Source organism: Prunus avium, chromosome 1, assembly GCF_965620075.1.
Source record: "Prunus avium chromosome 1, drPruAviu1.hap1.1, whole genome shotgun sequence".
In the NCBI taxonomy this organism is placed as follows: Eukaryota; Viridiplantae; Streptophyta; class Magnoliopsida; order Rosales; family Rosaceae; genus Prunus; species Prunus avium.
The window spans coordinates 31426858-31444909 of record NC_142284.1 but is presented as its reverse complement, the minus strand read 5'-3'; the positions used below and the strand labels follow the sequence as shown (position 1 = coordinate 31444909).

At 41.9% G+C, this 18052-nt stretch overlaps 1 non-coding gene across 1 annotated transcript; it reads left to right on the top strand.

Annotated features, from left to right (window-relative positions):
- The first annotated feature begins 17650 nt into the window (after positions 1-17650).
- LOC148297692 (small nucleolar RNA R71) lies at positions 17651-17757 on the top strand. The gene has a single exon (XR_015833242.1). It is a non-coding gene; the product is annotated as a small nucleolar RNA R71 (small nucleolar RNA).
- The last annotated feature ends 295 nt before the right edge of the window (positions 17758-18052 follow it).

Genomic DNA, 18052 nt, shown 5'->3' with positions numbered 1-18052 from the left:
AATAGGTGTTCAAAATTGGACAATTCAAGTTGAACGGCAGTTCGTTCCTAATTGGAGTGGTTGGTGTATTCCATACTTCTAGAGATTGCATTTCACTCAAAACTCACCAAATGACTCCTCCCACCATATTATGATGTTGCCCAAGTTTTGGGCTCGATCCGAAATCAATAGGTGTTCCAAATTGGACAATTCAAGTACAACGGCAGTTCGTTCCTAATTGGAGTGGTTGGTGTATTCCATACTTCTAGCGATTGGATTTCACTCAAAACTCACCAACTGACTCCTCCCACCATATTATGTTGTTGCCCAATTTTTGGGCTCGATCCCAAATCAATAGGTGTGAGAAATTGGACAATTTTAGTTCAACGGCAGTTCGTTCCTAATTGGAGTGGTTGGTGTATTCCATACTTCTAGCGATTGGATTTCACTCAAAACTCAGCAAATGACTCCTCCCACCATATTATGATGTTGCCCAAGATTTGGCCTTGATCCGAAATCAATAGGTGTTCCAAATTGGACAATTCAAGTTCAACGGCAGTTCGTTCCTAATTGGAGTGGTTGGTGTATTCCATACTTCTAGCGATTGGATTTCACTCAAAACTAACCAAATGACTCCTCCCACCATATTATGTTGGTGCCCAAGTTTTTGGCTCGATCCGAAATCAATAGGTGTGAGAAATTGGACAATTCAAGTTCAACGGCAGTTCGTTCCTAATTGGAGTGGTTGGTGTATTCCATACTTCTAGCGATTGGATTTCACTCAAAACTCACCAAACAACTCCTCCCACCGTATTATGATGTTGCCCAACTTTTGGGCTCGATCCGAAATCCATAGGTGTTCAAAATTGGAAAATTCAAGTTCAACGACAGTTCGTTCCTAATTGGAGTGGTTGGTGTATTCCATACTTCTAGCGATTGGATTTCACTCAAAACGCACCAAATGACTCCTCCCACCATAATATGATGTTGCCCAAGTTTTGGGCCCGATCCGAAATCAATAGGTGTTCCAAATTGGACAATTCAAGTTCAACGGCAGTTCGTTCCTAATTGGAGAGGTTGGTGTATTCCATACTTGTAACGATTGGATTTCACTCAAAACTCACCAAATGACTCCTCCCACCATATTATGATGTTGCCCAAGTTTTGGGCTCGATCCGAAATCAATAGGTGTTCCAAATTGGACAATTCAAGTTCAACGGCAGTTCGTTCCTAATTGGAGTGGTTGGTGTATTCCATACTTCTAGTGATTGGATTTCACTCAAAACTCACCAAATGACTCCTCCCACCATATTATGATGTTGCCCAAGTTTTGGGCTCGATCCGAAATCAATAGGTGTGAGAAATTGGACAATTCAAGTTCAACGGCAGGTCGTTCGTAATTGGAGTGGTTGGTGTATTCCATACTTCTAGCGATTGGATTTCACTCAAAACTCACCAACTGACTCCTCCCACCATATTATGATGTTGCCCAAGTTTTGGGCTCGATCCGAAATCAATAGTTGTGAGAAATTGGGCAATTCAAGTTCAACGGCAGTTCGTTCCTAATTGTAGTGGTTGGTGTATTCCATACTTCTAGCGATTGGATTTCACTCAAAACTCACCAAATGACTCCTCCTACCATATTATGATGTTGCCCAAGTTTTGGGCTCGATCCGAAATCAATAGGTGTTCCAAATTGGACAATTCAAGTACAACGGCAGTTCGTTCCTAATTGGAGTGGTTGGTGTATTCCATACTTCTAGTGATTGGATTTCACTCAAAACTCACCTAATGACTCCTCCCACCATATTATGATGTTGCCCAAGTTTTGGGCTCGATCCGAAATCAATAGGTGTGAGAAATTGGACAACTCAAGTTCAACGGAATTTCGTTCCTAATTGGTGTGGTTGCTGTATTCCATACTTCTAGCGATTGGATTTCACTCAAAACTCACCAAATGACTCCTCCCACCATATTATGATGTTGCCCACGTTTGGGGCTCGATCCGAAATCAATAGGTGTGAGAAATTGGTCAATTCACTTTCAACGACAGTTCGTTCCTAATTGGAGTAGTTGTTGTATTCCATACTTCTAGCGATTGGATTTAACTCAAAACTCACCAAATGACTCCTCCCACCATATTATGATGTTGCCTAAGTTTTGGGCTCGATCCGAGATCAATAGGTGTGAGAAATTGGACAATTCAAGTTCAACGGAAGGTCGTTCCTAATTGGAGTGGTTTCTGTATTCCACACTTCTAGCGATTGGATTTCACTCAAAACTCCCCAAATGACTCCACCCACCATATTATGATGTTGCCCAAGTTTTGGGCTCGATCCGAAATCAATAGCTGTTCCAAATTGGACAATTCAAGTTCAACGGCAGTTCGTTCCTAATTGGAGTGGTTGGTGTATTCCATGCTTCCAGCGATTGGATTTCTCTCAAAACTCACCAAATGACTCCTCCCACCATATTATGATGTTGCCCAAGTTTTGGGCTCGATCCGAAATCAATAGGTGTTCCAAATTGGACATTTCAACTTCAACGGCAGTTCTTTCCTAATTGGAGTGGTTGGTGTATTCCATACTTCTAGCGATTGGATTTCACTCAAAACTCACCAAATGACTCCTCCCACCATATTACGATGTTGCACAAGTGTGGGGTTCGATCCGAAATCAATAGGTGTGAGAAATTGGACAATTCAAGTTCAACGGCAGTTCGTTCCTAATTGGAGTGGTTGGTGTATTCCATACTTCTAGCGATTGGATTTCACTCAAAACTCACCAAATGACTCCTCCCACCATATTATGATGTTGCCCAAGTTTTGGGCTCGATCCGAAATCAATAGGTGTTCCAAATTGGACAATTCAAGTTCAACGGCAGTTCGTTCCTAATTGGAGTGGTTGGTGTATTCCATACTTCTAGCGATTGGATTTCTCTCAAAACTCACCAAATGACTCCTCCCACCATATTGTCATGTTGCCCAAGTCTTGGGCTCAATCAGAAATCAATAGGTGTGAGAAATTGGACAATTCAAGTTCAACGGCAGTTCGTTCCTAATTGGAGTGGTTGGTGTATTCCATACTTCTAGCGATTGGATTTCACTCCAAAGTCACCAAATGACTCCTCCCACCATATTATGATGTTGCCCAAGTTTTGGGCTCGATCCGAAATCAATAGGTGTGAGAAATTTGACAACTCAAGTTCAACGGAAGTTCGTTCCTAATTGGTGTGGTTGGTGTATTTCATACTTCTAGCGATTGGATTTCACTCAAAACTCACCAACTGACTCCTCCCACCATATTATGATGTTGCCCAAGTTTGGGGCTCGATCCGAAATCAATAGGTGTCAGAAATTGGTCAATTCAATTTCAACGACAGTTCGTTCCTAATTGGAGTAGTTGTTTTATTCCATACTTCTAGCGATTGGATTTCACTCAAAACTCACCAAATGACTCCTCCCACCACATTATGATGTTGCCCAAGTTTTGGGCTCGATCCGAAATCAATAGGTGTGAGAAATTGGAGAATTCAAGTTCAACGGCAGTTTGTTCCTAATTGGAGTGGTTGGTGTATTCCAGACTTCTAGCGATTGGATTCCCCTCAAAACTCCCCAAATGACTCCTCCCACCATATTATGATGTTGCCCAAGTTTTGGGCTCGATCCGAAATCAATAGGTGTGAGAAATTGGACAATTCAAGTTCAACGGCAGTTCGTTCCTAATTGGAGTGGTTGGTGTATTCCACACTTCTAGCGATTGGATTTCACTCAAAACTCCCCAAATGACTCCTCCCACCATATTATGATGTTGCCCAGGTTTTGGGCTCGATCCGAAATCAATAGGTGTGAGAAATTCGAGAATTCAAGTTCCACGGCAGTTTGTTCCAAATTGGAGTGGTTGGTGTATTCCACACTTCTAGCGATTGGATTTCACTCAAAACTCACCAAATGAATCCTCCCACGGTATTATGATGTTGCCCAAGTTTTGGGCTCGATCCGAAATCAATAGGTGTGAGAAATTGGACAATTCAAGTTCAACGGCAGTTCGTTCCTAATTGGAGTGGTTGGTGTATTCCACACTTCTAGCGATTGGATTTCACTCAAAACACCCCAAATGACTCCTCCCACCATATTATGATGTTGCCCAAGTTTTGGGTTCGATCCGAAATCAATAGGTGTGAGAAATTGGAGAATTCAAGTTCAACGGCAGTTTGTTCCTAATTGGAGTGGTTGGTGTATTCCACACTTCTAGCAATTGGATTTAACTCAAAACTCACCAAATGAATCCTCCCACGGTATTATGATGTTGCCCAAGTTTTGGGCTCGATCCGAAATCAATAGGTGTGAGAAATTGGACAATTCAAGTTCAACAGCAGTTTGTTCCTAATTGGAGTGGTTGGTGTATTCCATACTTCTAGCGATTGGATTTCACTCAAAACTCACCAACTGACTCCTCCCACCATATTATGATGTTGCCCAAGTTTTGGGCTCGATCCGAAATCAATAGGTGTGAGAAATTGGGCAATTCAAGTTCAACGGCAGTTCGTTCCTAATTGTAGTGGTTGGTGTATTCCATACTTCTAGCGATTGGATTTCACTCAAAACTCACCAAATGACTCCTCCTACCATATTATGATGTTGCCCAAGTTTTGGGCTCGATCCGAAATCAATAGGTGTTCCAAATTGGACAATTCAAGTACAACGGCAGTTCGTTCCTAATTGGAGTGGTTGGTGTATTCCATACTTCTAGTGATTGGATTTCACTCAAAACTCACCTAATGACTCCTCCCACCATATTATGATGTTGCCCAAGTTTTGGGCTCGATCCGAAATCAATAGGTGTGAGAAATTGGACAACTCAAGTTCAACGGAATTTCGTTCCTAATTGGTGTGGTTGCTGTATTCCATACTTCTAGCGATTGGATTTCACTCAAAACTCACCAAATGACTCCTCCCACCATATTATGATGTTGCCCACGTTTGGGGCTCGATCCGAAATCAATAGTTGTGAGAAATTGGTCAATTCACTTTCAACGACAGTTCGTTCCTAATTGGAGTAGTTGTTGTATTCCATACTTCTAGCGATTGGATTTAACTCAAAACTCACCAAATGACTCCTCCCACCATATTATGATGTTGCCTAAGTTTTGTGCTCGATCCGAGATCAACAGGTGTGAGAAATTGGACAATTCAAGTTCAACGGAAGGTCGTTCCTAATTGGAGTGGTTTCTGTATTCCACACTTCTAGCGATTGCATTTCACTCAAAACTCCCCAAATGACTCCACCCACCATATTATGGTGTTGCCCAAGTTTTGGGCTCGATCCGAAATCAATAGCTGTTCCAAATTGGACAATTCAAGTTCAACGGCAGTTCGTTCCTAATTGGAGTGGTTGGTGTATTCCATGCTTCTAGCGATTGGATTTCTCTCAAAACTCACCAAATGACTCCTCCCACCATATTATGATGTTGCCCAAGTTTTGGGCTCGATCCGAAATCAATAGGTGTTCCAAATTGGACATTTCAACTTCAACGGCAGTTCTTTCCTAATTGGAGTGGTTGGTGTATTCCATACTTCTAGCGATTGGATTTCACTCAAAACTCACCAAATGACTCCTCCCACCATATTACGATGTTGCACAAGTGTGGGGTTCGATCCGAAATCAATAGGTGTGAGAAATTGGACAATTCAAGTTCAACGGCAGTTCGTTCCTAATTGGAGTGGTTGGTGTATTCCATACTTCTAGCGATTGGATTTCACTCAAAACTCACCAAATGACTCCTCCCACCATATTATGATGTTGCCCAAGTTTTGGGCTCGATCCGAAATCAATAGGTGTTCCAAATTGGACAATTCAAGTTCAACGGCAGTTCGTTCCTAATTGGAGTGGTTGGTGTATTCCATACTTCTAGCGATTGGATTTCTCTCAAAACACACCAAATGACTCCTCCCACCATATTGTCATGTTGCCCAAGGATTGGGCTCAATCAGAAATCAATAGGTGTGAGAAATTGGACAATTCAAGTTCAACGGCAGTTCGTTCCTAATTGGAGTGGTTGGTGTATTCCATACTTCTAGCGATTGGATTTCACTCCAAAGTCACCAAATGACTCCTCCCACCATATTATGACGTTGCCCAAGTTTTGGGCTCGATCCGAAATCAATAGGTGTGAGAAATTTGACAACTCAAGTTCAACGGAAGTTCGTTCCTAATTGGTGTGGTTGGTGTATTTCATACTTCTAGCGATTGGATTTCACTCAAAACTCACCAACTGACTCCTCCCACCATATTATGATGTTGCCCAAGTTTGGGGCTCGATCCGAAATCAATAGGTGTCAGAAATTGGTCAATTCAATTTCAACGACAGTTCGTTCCTAATTGGAGTAGTTGTTGTATTCCATACTTCTAGCGATTGGATTTCTCTCAAAACTCACCAAATGACTCCTCCCACCATATTATGATGTTGCCCAAGTTTTGGGCTCGATCCGAAATCAATAGGTGTGAGAAATTGGAGAATTCAAGTTCAACGGCAGTTTGTTCCTAATTGGAGTGGTTGGTGTATTCCAGACTTCTAGCGATTGGATTTGCCTCAAAACTCCCCAAATGACTCCTCCCACCATATTATGATGTTGCCCAAGTTTTGGGCTCGATCCGAAATCAATAGGTGTGAGAAATTGGACAATTCAAGTTCAACGGCAGTTCGTTCCTAATTGGAGTGGTTGGTGTATTCCACACTTCTAGCGATTGGATTTCACTCAAAACTCCCCAAATGACTCCTCCCACCATATTATGATGTTGCCCAGGTTTTGGCCTCGATCCGAAATCAATAGGTGTGAGAAATTCGAGAATTCAAGTTCAACGGCAGTTTGTTCCTAATTGGAGTGGTTGGTGTATTCCACACTTCTAGCGATTGGATTTCACTCAAAACTCACCAAATGAATCCTCCCACGGTATTATGATGTTGCCCAAGTTTTGGGCTCGATCCGAAATCAATAGGTGTGAGAAATTGGACAATTCAAGTTCAACGGCAGTTCGTTCCTAATTGGAGTGGTTGGTGTATTCCACACTTCTAGCGATTGGATTTCACTCAAAACTCCCCAAATGACTCCTCCCACCATATTATGATGTTGCCCCAGTTTTGGGCTCGACTCGAAATCAATAGGTGTGAGAAATTGGACAATTCAAGTTCAACGACAGTTCGTTCCTAATTGGGGTGGTTGGTGTATTCCACACTTCTAGCGATTGGATTTAACTCAAAACTCACCAAATGAATCCTCCCACCATATTATGATGTTGCCCAAGTTTTGGGCTCGATCCGAAATCAATAGGTGTGAGAAATTGGACAATTCAAGTTCAACGGCAGTTTGTTCCTAATTGGAGTGGTTGGTGTATTCCATACTTCTAGCGATTGGATTTCACTCAAAACTCACCAAATGACTCCTCCCACCATATTAATATGTAGCCCAAGTTTTGGTCTCGATCCGAAATCAATAGGTGTGAGAAATTGGACAATTCAAGTTCAACGGCAGTTCGTTCCTAATTGGAGTGGTTGGTGTATTCCATACTTCTAGCGATTGGATTTCTCTCAAAACTCACCAAAGGACTCCTCCCACCATATTATGATGTTGCCCAAGTTTTGGGCTCGATCCGAAATCAATAGGTGTGAGGAATTGGACAATTCAAGTTCAACGGTAGTTCGTTCCTAATTGGAGTGGTTGGTGTATTCCATACTTCTAGCGATTGGATTTCACTCAAAACTCACCAAATGACTCCTCCCACCATATTATGATGTTGCCCAAGTTTTGGGCTCGATCCGAAATCAAAAGGTGTGAGAAATTGGACAATTCAAGTTCAACGGTAGTTCGTTCCTAATTGGACTGGTTAGTGTATTCCATACTTCTAGCGATTGGATTTCACTCAAAACTCACCAAATGACTCCTCCCACCATATTATGATGTTGCCCATGTTTTGGCCTTGATCCGAAATCAATAGGTGTTCCAAATTGGACAATTCAAGTTCAACGGCAGTTCGTTCCTAATTGGAGTGGTTGGTGTATTCCATACTTCTAGCGATTGGATTTCACACAAAACTCACCAAATGACTCCTCCCACCATATTATGACATTTCCCAAGTTTGGGGCTCGATCCGAAATCAATAGGTGTGAGAAATTGGACAATTCAAGTTCAACGGCAGTTCGTTCCTAATTGGAGTGGTTGGTGTATTCCATACTTCTAGCGATTGGATTTCTCTCAAAACTCACCAAAGGACTCCTCCCACCATATTATGATGTTGCCCAAGTTTTGGGCTCGATCCGAAATCAATAGGTGTGAGAAATTGGACAATTCAAGTTCAACGGCAGTTCGTTCCTAATTGGAGTGGTTAGTGTATTCCATACTTCTAGCGAATGGATTTCACGCAAAACTCACCAAATGACTCCTCCCACCATATTTTGATGTTGCCCAAGTTTGGGGCTCGATCCGAAATCAATAGGTGTTAGAAATTGGACAATTCAGGTTCAATGGCAGGTCGTTCCTAATTGGAGTGGTTGGTGTATTCCATACTTCTAGCGATTGGATTTCACTCAAAACTCACCAAATGATTCCTCCCACCATATTACGATGTTGCCCAAGTTTTGGGCTCGATCCGAAATCAATTGGCGTTCGAAATTGGACAATTCAAGTTCAACGTCAGTTCGTTCCTAATTGGAATGGTTGGTGTATTCCATACTTCTAGCGATTGGATTTCACTCAAATCTCCCGAAATGACTCCTCCCACCATATTATGATGTTGCCCAAGTTTTGGGCTCGATCCGAAATCAATTGGTGTTCGAAATTGGACAATTCACGTTCAACGGCAGTTCTCTCCTAATTGGAGTGGTTGGTGTATTCCTTACTTCAAGCGATTGGATTTCACTCAAAACTCACCAAATCACTCCTCCCACCATATTATGATGTTGCCCAAGTTTTGGCCTCGATCCGAAATCAATTGGTGTTCGAAATTGGACAATTCAAGTTCAACGGCAGTTCGTTCCTCATTGGAGTGGTTCGTGTCTTCCATGCTTCTAGCGATTGGATTTCACTCAAAACTCACCAAATGACTCCTCCCACCATATTATGATGTTGCCCATGTTTTGGGCTCGATCCGAAATCAATAGGTGTTCCAAATTGGACAATTCAAGTTCAACGGCAGTTCGTTCCTAATTGGAGTGGTTGGTGTATTCCATACTTCTAGCGATTGGATTTCACACAAAACTCACCAAATGACTACTCCCACCATATTATGACATTTCCCAAGTTTGGGGCTCGATCCGAAATGAATAGGTGTGAGGAATTGGACAATTCAAGTTCAACGGCAGTTCGTTCCTAATTGGAGTGGTTGGTGTCTTCCATACTTCTAGCGATTGGATTTCACTCAAAATTCACCAAATGACTCCTCCCACCATATTATGATGTTGCCCAAGTTTTGGGCTCGATCCGAAATCAATAGGTGTTCCAAATTGGACAATTCAAGTTCAACGGCAGTTCGTTCCAAATTGGAGTGGTTGGTGTATTCCATACTTCTAGCGATTGGATTTCACTCAAAACTAACCAAATGACTCCACCCACCATATTATGATGTTGCCCAAGTTTTGGGCTCGATCCGAAATCAATAGGTGTGAGAAATTGGACTATTCAAGTTCAACGGCAGTTCGTTCCTAATTGGAGTGGTTGGTGTATTCCATACTTCTAGCGATTGGATTTTACTCAAAACTCATCAAATGACTCCTCCCACCATATTATGATGTCTCCCAAGTTTGGGGCTCGATCCGAAATCAATAGGTGTGAGAAATTGGACAATTGAAGTTCAACGGCAGTTCGTTCCTAATTGTAGTGGTTGGTGTCTTCCATACTTCTAGCGATTGGATTTCACTCAAAACTCTCCAAATGACTCCTCCCACCATATTATGATGTTGCCCAAGTTTTGGGCTCGATCCGAAATCAATAGGTGTTCCGAATTGGACAATTCAATTTCCACGGCAGTTCGTTCCAAATTGGAGTGGTTGGTGTATTCCATACTTCTAGCGATTGGATTTCACTCAAAACTCACCAAATGACTCCTCCCACCATATTATTATGTTGCCCAAGTTTTGGGCTCGATCCGAAATCAATTGGTGTTCGAAATTGGACAATTCAAGTTCAACGGCAGTTTGTTCCTAATTGGAGTGGTTGTTGTGTTCCACACTTCTAGCGATTGGATTTCACTCAAAACTCACCAAATGACTCCTCCCACCATATTATGATGTTTCCCAAGTTTGGGGCTCGATCCGAAATCAATAGGTGTGAGAAATTGGACAATTCAAGTTCAACGGCAGTTCGTTCCTAATTGGAGTGGTTGGTGTATTCCACACTTCTAGCGATTGGATTTTTCTCGAAACTCACCAAATGACTCCTCCCACCATATTATGATGTTGCCCAAGTTTTGGGCTCGATCCGAAATCAATAGGTGTTCCAAATTGGACAATTCAAGTTCAACGGCAGTTTGTTCCTAATTGGAGTGGTTGGTGTATTCCACACTTCTAGCGATTGGATTTTACTCAAAACTCACCAAATGACTCCTCCCACCATATTATGATGTTTCCCAAGTTTGGGGCTCGATCCGAAATCAATAGGTGGGAGAAATTGGACAATTCAAGTTCAACGGCAGTTCGTTCCTAATTGGAGTGGTTGGTGTATTCCACACTTCTAGCGATTGGATTTCTCTCAAAACTTACCAAATGACTCCTCCCACCAAATTATGATGTTGCCCAAGTTTGGGGCTCGATACGAAATCAATAGGTGTTCCAAATTGGGCAATTCAAGTTCAACGGCAGTTCGTTCCTAATTGGAGTGGTTGGTGTCTTCCATACTTCTAGCGATTGGATTTCACTCAAAACTCACCAAATGACTCCTCCCACCATATTATGATGTTGCCGAAGTTTTGGGCTCGATCCGAAATCAATAGGTGTGAGAAATTGGACAATTCAAGTTCAACGGCAGATCGTTCCAAATTGGAGTGGTTGGTGTATTCCATACTTCTAGCTATTGGATTTCACTCAAAACTCACCAACTGACTCCTCCCACCATATTATGATGTTGCCCAAGTTTTTGGCTCGATCCGAAATCAATAGGTGTGAGAAATTGGACAATTCAAGTTCAACGGCAGTTCGTTCCTAATTGGAGTGGTTGGTGTATTCCATACTTCTAGCGAATGGATTTCACTCAAAACTCACCAAATGACTCTTCCCACCATATTATGATGTTGCCCAAGTTTGGGGCTCGATCCGAAATCAATAGGTGTGAGAAATTGGACAATTCAAGTTCAACGGCAGTTCTTTCCTAATTCGAGTGGTTGGTGTCTTTCATACTTCTAGGGTTTGGATTTCACTCAAAACTCACCAAATGACTCCTCCCACCATATTATGATGTTGCCCAAGTTTTGGGCTTGATCCGAAATCAATAGGTGTTCGAAATTGGACAATTCAAGTTCCACGGCAGTTCGTTCCTAATTGGAGTGGTTGGTGTATTCCATACTTCTAGCGATTGGATTTTTCTCGAAACTCACCAAATGACTCCTCCCACCATATTATGATGTTGCCCAAGTTTTGGGCTCGATCCGAAATCAATAGGTGTTCCAAATTGGACAATTCAAGTTCAACGGCAGTTTGTTCCTAATTGGAGTGGTTGGTGTATTCCACACTTCTAGCGATTGGATTTTACTCAAAACTCACCAAATGACTCCTCCCACTATATTATGATGTTTCCCAAGTTTGGGGCTCGATCCGAAATCAATAGGTGGGAGAAATTGGACAATTCAAGTTCAACGGCAGTTCGTTCCTAATTGGAGTGGTTGGTGTATTCCACACTTCTAGCGATTGGATTTCTCTCAAAACTCACCAAATGACTCCTCCCACCAAATTATGATGTTGCCCAAGTTTGGGGCTCGATACGAAATCAATAGGTGTTCCAAATTGGGCAATTCAAGTTCAGCGGCAGTTCGTTCCTAATTGGAGTGGTTGGTGTCTTCCATACTTCTAGCGATTGGATTTCACTCAAAACTCACCAAATGACTCCTCCCACCATATTATGATGTTGCCGAAGTTTTGGGCTCGATCCGAAATCAATAGGTATGAGAAATTGGACAATTCAAGTTCAACGGCAGATCGTTCCAAATTGGAGTGGTTGGTGTATTCCATACTTCTAGCGATTGGATTTCACTCAAAACTCACCAAATGACTCCTCCCACCATATTATGATGTTGCCCAAGTTTTGGGGTTGATCCGAAATCAATAGGTGTTCGAAATTGGACAATTCAAGTTCAACGGCAGGTCGTTCCTAATTGGATTTGTTGGTGTATTCCATACTTCTAGCGAATGGATTTCACTCAAAACTCACCAAATGAGTCTTCCCACCATATTATGATGTTGCCCAAGTTTGGGACTTGATCCGAAATCAATAGGTGTGAGAAATTGGACAATTTAAGTTCAACGACAGTTGGTTCCTAATTGGTGTGGTTGGTGTATTCCATACTTCTAGCGATTGGATTTCACTCAAAACTCACTAAATGACTCCTGACACCATATTATGATGTTGCCGAAGTTTGTGGCTCGATCCGAAATCAATAGGTGTGAGAAATTGGACAATTCAAGTTCAACGGCAGTTCGTTCCTAATTGGAGTGGTTGGTGTATTCCATACTTCTAGCGATTGGATTTCACTCAAAACTCACCAAATGACTCCTAACACCAAATTATGATGTTGCCCAAGTTTTGGGCTCGATCCGAAATCAATAGGTGTGAGAAATTGGACAATTCAAGTTCAACGGCAGTTCGTTCCTAATTGGAGTGGTTGGTGTATTCCATACTTCTAGCGAATGGATTTCACTCAAAACTCACCAAATGACTCTTCCCACCATATTATGATGTTGCCCAAGTTTGGGGCTCGATCCGAAATCAATAGGTGTGAGAAATTGGACAATTCAAGTTCAACGGCAGTTCTTTCCTAATTCGAGTGGTTGGTGTCTTTCAAACTTCTAGGGATTGGATTTCACTCAAAACTCACCAAATGACTCCTCCCACCATATTATGATGTTGCCCAAGTTTTGGGCTTGATCCGAAATCAATAGGTGTTCGAAATTGGACAATTCAAGTTCCACGGCAGTTCGTTCCTAATTGGAGTGGTTGGTGTATTCCATACTTCTAGCGATTGGATTTCACTCAAAACTCACCAAATGACTACTCCCACCATATTATGATGTTGCCCAAGTTTGGGGACCGATCCGAAATCAATAGGTGTGAGAAATTGGACAATTCAAGTTCAACGGCAGTTCGTTTCTAATTGGAGTGGTTGGTGTATTCCATACTTCTAGCGATTGGATTTCATTCAAAACTCACCAAATGACTCCTCCCACCAAATTACGATGTTGCCCAAGTTTTGGCTCGATCCGAAATTAATAGGTGTTCCAAATTGGACAATTCCAGTTCAACGGCAGTTCGTTCCAAATTGGAGTGGTCGGTGTATTCCATACTTCTAGCGATTGGGTTTCACTCAAAACTCACCAAATGACTCCTCCCACCATATTATGATGTTGCCCATGTTTTGGCCTTGATCCGAAATCAATAGGTGTGAGAAATTGGACAATTCAAGTTCAACGGCAGTTCGTTCCTAATTGGAGTGGTTGGTGTATTCCATACTTCTAGCGATTGGATTTCACTCAAAACTCACCAAACGACTCCTCCCACCATATTATGATGTTGCCCAAGTTTTGGGGTTGATTCGAAATCAATAGGTGTTCGAAATTGGACAATTCAAGTTCAACGGCAGTTCGTTCCTAATTGGAGTTGTTGGTGTATTCCATACTTCTAGCGAATGGATTTCACTCAAAACTCACCAAATGAGTCTTCCCACCATATTATGATGTTGCCCAAGTTTGGGGCTTGATCCGAAATCAATAGGTGTGAGAAATTGGACAATTTAAGTTCAACGACAGTTGGTTCCTAATTGGTGTGGTTGGTGTATTCCATACTTCTAGCGATTGGATTTCACTCAAAACTCACTAAATGACTCCTGACACCATATTATGATGTTGCCGAAGTTTGTGGCTCGATCCGAAATCAATAGGTGTGAGAAATTGGACAATTCAAGTTCAACGGCAGTTCGTTCCTAATTGGAGTGGTTGGTGTATTCCATACTTCTAGCGATTGGATTTCACTCAAAACTCACCAAATGACTCCTAACACCAAATTATGATGTTGCCCAAGTTTTGGGCTCGATCCGAAATCAATAGGTGTGAGAAATTGGACAATTCAAGTTCAACGGCAGTTCGTTCCTAATTGGAGTGGTTGGTGTATTCCATACTTCTAGCGAATGGATTTCACTCAAAACTCACCAAATGACTCTTCCCACCATATTATGATGTTGCCCAAGTTTGGGGCTCGATCCGAAATCAATAGGTGTGAGAAATTGGACAATTCAAGTTCAACGGCAGTTCTTTCCTAATTCGAGTGGTTGGTGTCTTTCATACTTCTAGGAATTGGATTTCACTCAAACCTCACCAAATGACTCCTCCCACCATATTATGATGTTGCCCTCGTTTTGGGGTTGATCCGAAATCAATAGGTGTTCGAAATTGGACAATTCAAGTTCCACGGCAGTTCGTTCCTAATTGGAGTGGTTGGCGTATTCCATACTTCTAGCGATTGGATTTCACTCAAAACTCACCAAATGACTCCTCCCACCATATTATGATGTTGCCCAAGTTTGCGGATCGATCCGAAATCAATAGGTGTGAGAAATTGGACAATTCAAGTTCAACGGCAGTTCGTTCCTAATTCGAGCGGTTGGTGTATTCCATACTTCTAGCGAATGGATTTCACTCAAAACTCACCAAATGACTCTTGCCACCATATTATGATGTTGCCCAAGTTTGGGGCTCGATCCGAAATCAATAGGTGTGAGAAATTGGACAATTCAAGTTCAACGGCAGTTCTTTCCTAATTCGAGTGGTTGGTGTCTTTCATACTTCTAGGGATTGGATTTCACTCAAAACTCACCAAATGACTCCTCCCACCATATTATGATGTTGCCCAAGTTTGGGGCTTGATCCGAAATCAATAGGTGTGAGAAATTGGACAATTCAAGTTCAACGGCAGTTCGTTCCTAATTGGAGTGGTTGGTGTATTCCATACTTCTAGCGATTGGATTTCACTCAAAACTCACCAAACGACTCCTCCCACCATATTATGATGTTGCCCAAGTTTTGGGGTTGATCCGAAATCAATAGGTGTTCGAAATTGGACAATTCAAGTTCAATGGCAGTTCGTTCCTAATTGGAGTTGTTGGTGTATTCCATACTTCTAGCGAATGGATTTCACTCAAAACTCACCAAATGAGTCTTCCCACCATATTATGATGTTGCCCAAGTTTGGGGCTTGATCCGAAATCAATAGGTGTGAGAAATTGGACAATTTAAGTTCAACGACAGTTGGTTCCTAATTGGTGTGGTTGGTGTATTCCATACTTCTAGCGATTGGATTTCACTCAAAACTCACTAAATGACTCCTGACACCATATTATGATGTTGCCGAAGTTTGTGGCTCGATCCGAAATCAATAGGTGTGAGAAATTGGACAATTCAAGTTCAACGGCAGTTCGTTCCTAATTGGAGTGGTTGGTGTATTCCATACTTCTAGCGATTGGATTTCACTCAAAACTCACCAAATGACTCCTAACACCAAATTATGATGTTGCCGAAGTTTTGGGCTCGATCCGAAATCAATAGGTGTGAGAAATTGGACAATTCAAGTTCAACGGCAGTTCTTTCCTAATTCGAGTGGTTGGTGTCTTTCATACTTCTAGGAATTGGATTTCACTCAAAACTCACCAAATGACTCCTCCCACCATATTATGATGTTGCCCAAGTTTTGGGGTTGATCCGAAATCAATAGGTGTTCGAAATTGGACAATTCAAGTTCCACGGCAGTTCGTTCCTAATTGGAGTGGTTGGCGTATTCCATACTTCTAGCGATTGGATTTCACTCAAAACTCACCAAATGACTCCTCCCACCATATTATGATGTTGCCCAAGTTTGCGGATCGATCCGAAATCAATAGGTGTGAGAAATTGGACAATTCAAGTTCAACGGCAGTTCGTTCCTAATTCGAGCGGTTGGTGTATTCCATACTTCTAGCGAATGGATTTCACTCAAAACTCACCAAATGACTCTTCCCACCATATTATGATGTTGCCCAAGTTTGGGCCTCGATCCGAAATCAATAGGTGTGAGAAATTGGACAATTCAAGTTCAACGGCAGTTCTTTCCTAATTCGAGTGGTTGGTGTCTTTCATACTTCTAGGGATTGGATTTCACTCAAAACTCACCAAATGACTCCTCCCACCATATTATGATGTTGCCCAAGTTTTGGGCTTGATCCGAAATCAATAGGTGTTCGAAATTGGACAATTCGAGTTCCACGGCAGTTCGTTCCTAATTGGAGTGGTTGGTGTATTCCATACTTCTAGCGATTGGATTTCACTCAAAACTCACCAAATGACTACTCCCACCATATTATGATGTTGCCCAAGTTTGGGGACCGATCCGAAATCAATAGGTGTGAGAAATTGGACAATTCAAGTTCAACGGCAGTTCGTTTCTAATTGGAGTGGTTGGTGTATTCCATACTTCTAGCGATTGGATTTCATTCAAAACTCACCAAATGACTCCTCCCACCAAATTACGATGTTGCCCAAGTTTTGGCTCGATCCGAAATTAATAGGTGTTCCAAATTGGACAATTCCAGTTCAACGGCAGTTCGTTCCAAATTGGAGTGGTCGGTGTATTCCATACTTCTAGCGATTGGATTTCACTCAAAACTCACCAAATGACTCCTCCCACCATATTATGATGTTGCCCTTGTTTTGGCCTCGATCCGAAATCAATAGGTGTGAGAAATTGGACAATTCAAGTTCAACGGCAGTTCGTTCCTAATTGGAGTGGTTGGTGTATTCCATACTTCTAGCGATTGGATTTCACTCAAAACTCACCAAATGACTCCTCCCACCATATTATGATGTTGCCCAAGTTTGGGGCTCGATCGGAAATCAATAGGTGTGAGAAATTGGACAATTCAAGTTCAACGGCAGTTCGTTCCTAATTGGAGTGGTTGGTGTATTCCATACTTCTAGCGATTGGATTTCACTCCAAACTCACCAAATGACTCCACCCACCATATTATGATGTTGCACAAGTTTGGGGTTCGATCCGAAATCAATAGGTGTTAGAAATTGGACAATTCAAGTTCAACGGCAGTTCGTTCCTAATTGGACTGGTTGGTGTATTCCATACTTCCAGCGATTGGATTTCACTCAAAACTCACCAAATGACTCCACCCACCATATTATGATGTTGCCCAAGTTTGGGGCTCGATCCGAACTCAATAGGTGTGAGAAATTGGACAATTCAAGTTCATCGGCAGTTCGTTTCAAATTGGAGTGGTTGGTGTATTCCATACTTCTAGCGATTGGATTTCACTCAAAACTAACCAAATGACTCCTCCCACCATATTATGATGTTGCCCAAGTTTTGGGCTTGATCCGAAATCAATAGGTGTTCCAAATTGGACAATTCAAGTTCAACGGCATTTGAAGCTTCAATGGAATCCCATGTTGAGGACATTGGTTGAGCAGCCCATTGAATCTCTCCCATGCTTCACAAAACGATTCATCATCTTGCTGTGCAAATAACAAGATCTTATCCCTAAGCATGTCGGTCTTTTGCGTGGAGAAGTATTTCTCCAAGAACTTCTTTTGAATGGCAGCCCATGTAGTGAGTGAACCAGGCTTCAAAGAATTCAACCAATATTTCGCCTTATCCTTCAAAGTGTATGGAAACACTCTCATTCGAAGTTGATCTTCTGTCACACCTGTCAAGGGAAAAGAACTCACAACATTAAAAATATCCTTTATATGAGTTAATGGATCTTCATTAGGTAAACCATAAAAGAAAGGCAGCATATTAAGATGAGAAGATTTAAGCTCATAATTTCGAGCTACAGTGGGC